The 6,692-nt window shown below is 42.6% G+C and overlaps 1 pseudogene; it reads right to left on the bottom strand.

Annotated features, from left to right (window-relative positions):
• Window positions 1-1,044: 1,044 nt before the first annotated feature.
• LOC100429801 (adenylate kinase 4, mitochondrial pseudogene) lies at window positions 1,045-1,898 on the bottom strand (annotated as a pseudogene).
• Window positions 1,899-6,692: the final 4,794 nt, after the last annotated feature.

Genomic DNA, 6,692 nt, shown 5'->3' with positions numbered 1-6,692 from the left:
TTTTGGTAGATATGGGGTTTTGCCATGTTGCCCAGGCTGGTCTAGAACTCCTGACCTCAGGTGATCCGCCCTCCTCAGCCTCCCAAAGTGCTGGGATTACAGGTGTGAGCCACCATACCTGGCCTGGTCTTATTACTTCTATACATAAGATAGGATCTTTCAATATTTATGTAGGTGAATATTTCCCATGTTTTTTGAGGATTCCCAAAAGACTTTGGGGGTTGCCAAAAAACTTTTAGGGGTTGAATCTTTTCACAGTAACACAAAGGGGAAGCATCAATCCGTGAAAGTTCAGACCAGCAGTTTAATAACACCCTCTCCATAGCTCAGTTCCCAGTACATGAAGAGATTCAAAGCAATCTTCTTGCTCTCAGTTCTTAGAAAGAAAAATTTGAGAGAGATAAAAGCAGTAATTATCTGTATTATTTAATAACTTAAATGTAATAACCTAAGAAAAAACAGATGTCAAAAATATATAGTCTAAAAAAAATAGAAGCCAAATCCTTTCCTCCTAGGATGTCTGAAAAGGATAGATTCTATGGAGTGTGGATGAAGATAAAAAGGATTCCTACTATGAAAGATGAACTGTGGATTCCTACTATGATTCCTACTATGAAAGATGAAACGTGGACATAGTCACTTGAGACCACTGAGAGCAATTAGCCAATTTCATTGTCACCAGGAGGGCACATACCAGAGAATCTGGGAGAAAGCCTGGGCTAGAGCCGTTAGCATTCTCAGGCCTACTGGTGCTGTGATTCAACAGGCTTTGAGGGGATGAGGAGAACCAGAGATCACCACCATCACTTGTAAAAAGCATACTATAGAAACAGCACAACTGTCAAAAATCAGCTAGAGCTTAGACTGTATGCTGTTTGAAATCTAGCCTGAGTTGCTTTCTTGTGGAGGGATTGAGACATGTGCAGAGATACTTTAAATATGTGCAGGTGGCCCTTCTTTTTAAAGGATATTTCATGAGCTCTTTCTACTCATTAGTTTTCCTAAGAGTTCACCGTTTAAGCTAGAAAGATGCTGCAAGCTATCTCAGATAGCTTCTAATTTGGACATAGCACCAATACTATATACAGAATTGAACAAGTGACCATATCTTCCTGATTCTTCTTTGGACTGAATAGGTGTGATCTTGTTAAGAAAAATGTGTAGGCATAGGGCCAGATTTTATCAGTCTCCATCCCAGAAAAATGGTGGAGCATGCCTGGGCTCTTGCATAATTAAATGACTGGCTTTGTCACAACCTTATACTGTCTTATCCTGGCAGCAACTGCTTCGAGTTTACCATTCTCCTGCTGGACTAACGGTTCCCCAGAGATGTCATCAATCTCACGTACACCAGGTGGATTGAAGCCCAGGTTATATACTCTACTGCAAGGAGGGTGAATCCAACATCGGCTGAGACAATCTTTAAGTGTTTCGAATGGAATCTTCAAACTGATCACTAAATCCACTTCATAGATTTTTGTCTTCAAATCAGGGCTTCGGTTTGTCCTAACATCCTCAGAAAACCATCTGGGAGCCAGTGCTAGGCATACCTGTTCTCCAACTCTGACACCATAAGGCATGTGATCACATGGTCTGGAACCAAAAGACCGTTCTCCGTGTATTGTTTTGCCATGTCACTAACTTCGGTGTTGGCCTTGGTGTTCTCCCACAAGAAATGGCCATTGGAGAGATGCTGGAGGCCAAACTTCTGGGCCAAGAGGGGCGGCCAGAGGATGACCATGTGCAGGAGTTCGGAAGTCATTGTCTTTGGGAGGAGTGGCGAGGCCAAAGGTGCAGCCAAGACGACCGAGGGTGCACCGAGAACTTTGTTTCTTGGCCCCGACCTCTGCCACCCTCTGCTGGCTCTGGTACTGTGGTTACTCTCCTACTCAGGCAAGGAGAGACTTTTAAGACAACCCTTACCCTCAGCCCTGTGCAGGGACCAACTCAGCCCTGTGCCAGTATTTACATTCCATAAAGTCACTGCAAACGCTGAGTTAGCAAAGACTGAACCATTGCTCCTAAAGGAAATACAGGGTTAAGTCTGGCGAGTCTCTGATCACATTTTTGCCAATCAATACATAAACTTGCTTTATGTGTGTTTCTGATTTGGGGACACTTTATTTAATATATATTGTTGATTCATTAATTTTGAACTCACACCCAACAGCACTGTAACTCACACCTGAACAAAACTTATACAGGGTATTTTCTTTGCAAGGCACATTACAGCCTTCTTGGGCTTAAGGACACTTCCGTAACTTTATGACCAGTCTTGGGGGCCATTTTAAACATTGAAATCATCAATGAAAACCATGTGGAAAACATGACATTAAATGGACCATGACATTTTTTTTCTTTTTTTTTCATTTGGAGACAGGGTCTTACTCTGTCACCCAAGCTGGAGTGCAGTGGCACAATTATAGCTCACTGCAGCCTTGATTTCCCTGGGCTCAAGCCATCCTCCCATCTCAGACTCCCAAGTAGCCGGGACTACAGACCTGTGCAATCATGCCTGGCTAATTTTTGTTTTTTTTGTAGAGATAGGGTTTTGCTATGTTGCCCAGGCTGGTCTCGAACTCCTAAGCTGAAGGGATCCTCCTGCCTTAGCCTCCCAAAGTGCTGGGATTGCAGGCATGAGCCACTGTGCATGGCCAAAATTTTTTTCAATATGAGAGCTGAAACAAGAAGGCAGAGTCTATGTCACCTTGTTTGCCTCGGCTGGGGATGTGCACAACCAGTGACTCAAAATTTTTACCACTCTGCGCGTGTCTGAATGACCATGAAAGTGCCATGAAAATTGATTTGGGGATTACAAATAGATTTTAGTGAGTAGACAAATTTGCAAATATAGAATCTGCAAATGATGAGGATCTACTATACCTAGACTTCACTCTTCTCCCTACTTATAATCTATTGGTACATCCCATTGACTGAACCCAAGCAGAGGTCAAAATAACCTGTCAATACCATCTTATAAAGGTCAACTTCCTGAGTACCAAACAGGGTAAGCAAGGGTGGACAATGGATCTGCAGGGGCTCTAGAAAATATTCAGCACATCATCCCACATTATCTGTAGCCTTGAATGGGATCCCTAGGGATCTGCCCATTTTATGAGACATGAATTCACTCATTCTTTTGTTCATCAAGCGTTTACTAAGAACCTAGCAATAAGCTATGTTCTGTGAGGTGTCTAGTAGAGGCTTGAAAATATTAGAAGATGTTGACCCCATTATCTAAGGGCTCACCATCCAGAAAGAAGAGCTGATAGTCAACTGACACATATTTGAGCACCTCCTATATTCCAGACTTTTTTAGGTGCTCAGGATATGGCAGGTCCCAAGACAAATCTTTGCCCTGGCATAACTTACAGACCAGAGCAGAAAAAAGGCAAGTGGTTGAAAGACCTCACTGAAGGAGGGTTAGTGCTCTCATAGGAGCATTCACTCATCAGGGGAACAAGTAGGGCAGTGAGGGTGGCCACAGAATAGTAGGCAAGAGCTTTCTGGAGGCAAGAAAGAGTATGGATTGAAGGGCTCTGAGTCAATGCCCGGAACCCAGATTGGGGAAGTAAAAATGATGAGAGATGAAGGCATGTCTTTGCAAAAATATGATTATATTACTAGTCCCAGTGCTGAGAAGTGCCAAAGAGAGGGACAGGTTAAAGCACTGCATGAGACAAAATATTCCAGAACTCCTGGCTCACTGTAATAACTTCCTCAAAGACAGGGGTTCCTATCATCCCTCCCCAGCCTCTGTGCTGCACACGGTGCCCTGCACACCTCCACTTGGTAGCATGCATTCTTCTAGCCCATAGCTGCCCTTAATTGCCCAGGGAGGCCCACCTCCTCCTCAGGAGCACAAGAGTCAGAGTGGTAAAGAGAAGTTCTCCAAAGAGAGACTCAAAAGCTTAAAGAAGGTAAAATTGTGGGGCAAGTGGGATCCTGGGGTACTGCTCAAATCACATCATGCATGGCTCTCTTTTCCCTCATGGTGGTTCTGAGGTCAGGGAAATGTTCAACAACAATGCACACACCCTCCCAGTTCAACATCAAGTAGTCATGCTCCATAGAAGTTGGAAGAATGGATGGATGATGGATGGATGGGGACATAGCAAAACCTAATTCTCTATACTGTGTGGGACCAGGCAGGCTTCAAGCAGTGGTTCCTTTCCCTCACTGAGGCTGGGAGTTCACCAAGTCCCTATATGCCTGGCTCTGCACTAGTCCCTCTCGCAGACATGAACTCATTTCATACTTCCAATTACCTTGAGAGGTGACTATTGTACACTCCATGTAACGCATGGTGGCTTAGTACCCTATTCCAAACATCATAGTTAGCAAGAGGTGAATTTAGACTTGACTCTAATGCCTCTGACTCCAAGTCACGTCCTCTCTCTGTGTTCCTTTTCCATTTGCTTCCTCTTTTCTTTTCCTTTTTCTAATTATTTAGCAGGAAGTCCTTTTGAAATGGGATCTTCTCTGTTCTAAACAGTACTTAATGGAATACTCTCCTTTCAAAGACACTTTAATTTCTGTGAATTATGGGAGCTCTTGCTACTCTCTCGGGAGTGTCTTGTTCTTTTAACCTTTCGAAGCACTTCCCTACCCCTCATAACATTTAAACCTCCCAAGAACCATAGAGGATAATTAGGTGAAGTTATGATCTGTAGTTTCAGATGAGTAAACACAGGCTCTGAGGAATTTAATAACTAATCTGAAAGTCATGCTGTCTTACCTTGAGACAAAACAAGAAAGACTCTCCAGACTTCCAGTCTCTTCCTCCTGGCCTAGAAATGGCAAGTGGGCAACATCTTTTGCTGAGAGAAGCTCCGAGGCGAAGTTCAGGGAATGAGAAAGACCCGTGATCCGTTGACAATGCCTGTCATGGGTGAGAAAAAGGAAAATGGAGGCACATGTGCTTGGTATTTGCTATCCCAACTTACCCATAACTATTTCAAAGCCTTAAGTTGTTTCTCACCTTAATGAGGAATTATGTTAATTCTCTTACAAGTAAGGCCTGGCACATAGTTGATGCTTACTACAGAGACGTACTATAATTTACTGAGTGACTGCTATTTATCAGGCACTGTGCCAGGTTACACAGCTACATTCAAGTTTATCTTACTAAGTATTCAGATTTACTAAATTTAAACACAGCCCTAGATATACTTTGAAAAAACCACACCCCTGTATTACAGAGGTCTTAGTACCAAAATTTTTAATATCTTAATAAAGAATTCTTACATGCTAAATAAGCCCAACTTAAGTTTATTAAGGAAAGTATTGGTCAGGGCACAGTGGCTCATGTCTATAACCTTAGCACTTCGAGAGGCTAAGACTGGAAGATTTCTTGAGCCCAGTTTGAGATCAGCCTGGGCAATATAGCGAGACTTGTCTCTACAAAAAAAAATATTTTTTAATTAGCCAGGTGTGGTAGTGCATGCCCGTAGTCCCAGCTACTTGGGAGGCTGAGTCAGGAGGATTGCTTGAGCCCAGGAAGCAGAGGTTGCAATAAGCTGTAATTATTGTGTCACTGTCTGTAGCCAGAGTCTGTCTCCAGAAAAAAAAAAAAAAAAAAAAAAGGAAGGAAGGAAGCATTTATATTTATATCTGGGATAAAAGCACTGTCAGTATTTTAGGGATGAAGTTTAGTGCCAGCAGGCACAGTTAGGGCAGGAGCTCTGTTCCATTCATCTTCATGTCTCCAGTGTCTGGCCAGATGTACATTAATATAAAAATGGATGGATAAGTGAATAAATCAATGAAGCTCAGAGCCATTTGCTGATAATGCAACCAGTGACATACTATATGTCCTCTCTCTAGTGGTCATGAAAGTTGCAAGGACAATTTTATCAACTTTGGTCCACAATTTTTTTGTAGAGATGGGGGTCTCACTCTGTCGCCCAGGCTGGTCTCAAACTCCTGGCCTCAAGCAATCCTCCTGCCTCAATATCCCAAAGTGCTGGGATTACAGGCATAAGCAACCGTATCTGGCCTCATTAAAAAAAAATTGTAGAGACAGGGTCTCCCTATGTTGCCCAGGCTGGTCTCAAACTCCTCGTCTCAAGTGATCTTCCTGCCTCAGGCTCCTAATAATCATGATAATGGATTATTATGGTGGTGGGTTCCCTATAAAAGGGTCAGTTCACTGCCCCACCTCCACCCTCTCTCACTCTCTCTTCTTCTGTTATGTGATGATGTAGCAAGAAGGCCCTCACAAGATACCAGCACCTTGATATTGGAGTTCCAGCCTCCAGTACTATGAGCCCATAAATTTCTGTTCATTGTAATTTCCCAGTCTGTGGTATTCTGTTATAGCCACACAAAATGGACTGAGACAGGGACCTAGTAAGAAGCTATGCTCTCTGTCAAAATGTTTCTGCATTTCTGAGAGGCAGTGAACCCACAATGGCTTAGCATGTGTGTGTGTGTGTGTGTAAAAGCTAAGAAAAAGTAAAGTACTGGAGAGGGAAAAAAAGTCAGTTAATAACTCAAAGTATTATTCCAGGATGTCATCATTGGCATTAGGGCTGTGCTGAATTTGAGTTTTAAAAAAGTAATATTTAGTGAAATATATTCTACACTCTTTCTATTCAAGGTACAGGGTTGAGTTTTCAAAATCATACTTGCTGAGTTTTGTTTTGTTTTGTTTTTTACTATTTTATTGAGGTATTCAGTACCACCTTTAA

Source organism: Macaca mulatta, chromosome 15, assembly GCF_049350105.2.
Source record: "Macaca mulatta isolate MMU2019108-1 chromosome 15, T2T-MMU8v2.0, whole genome shotgun sequence".
In the NCBI taxonomy this organism is placed as follows: domain Eukaryota; kingdom Metazoa; phylum Chordata; class Mammalia; order Primates; family Cercopithecidae; genus Macaca; species Macaca mulatta.
Note: the sequence above shows the minus strand (reverse complement) of the source record. Positions and strands in the feature narration are given on the sequence as shown.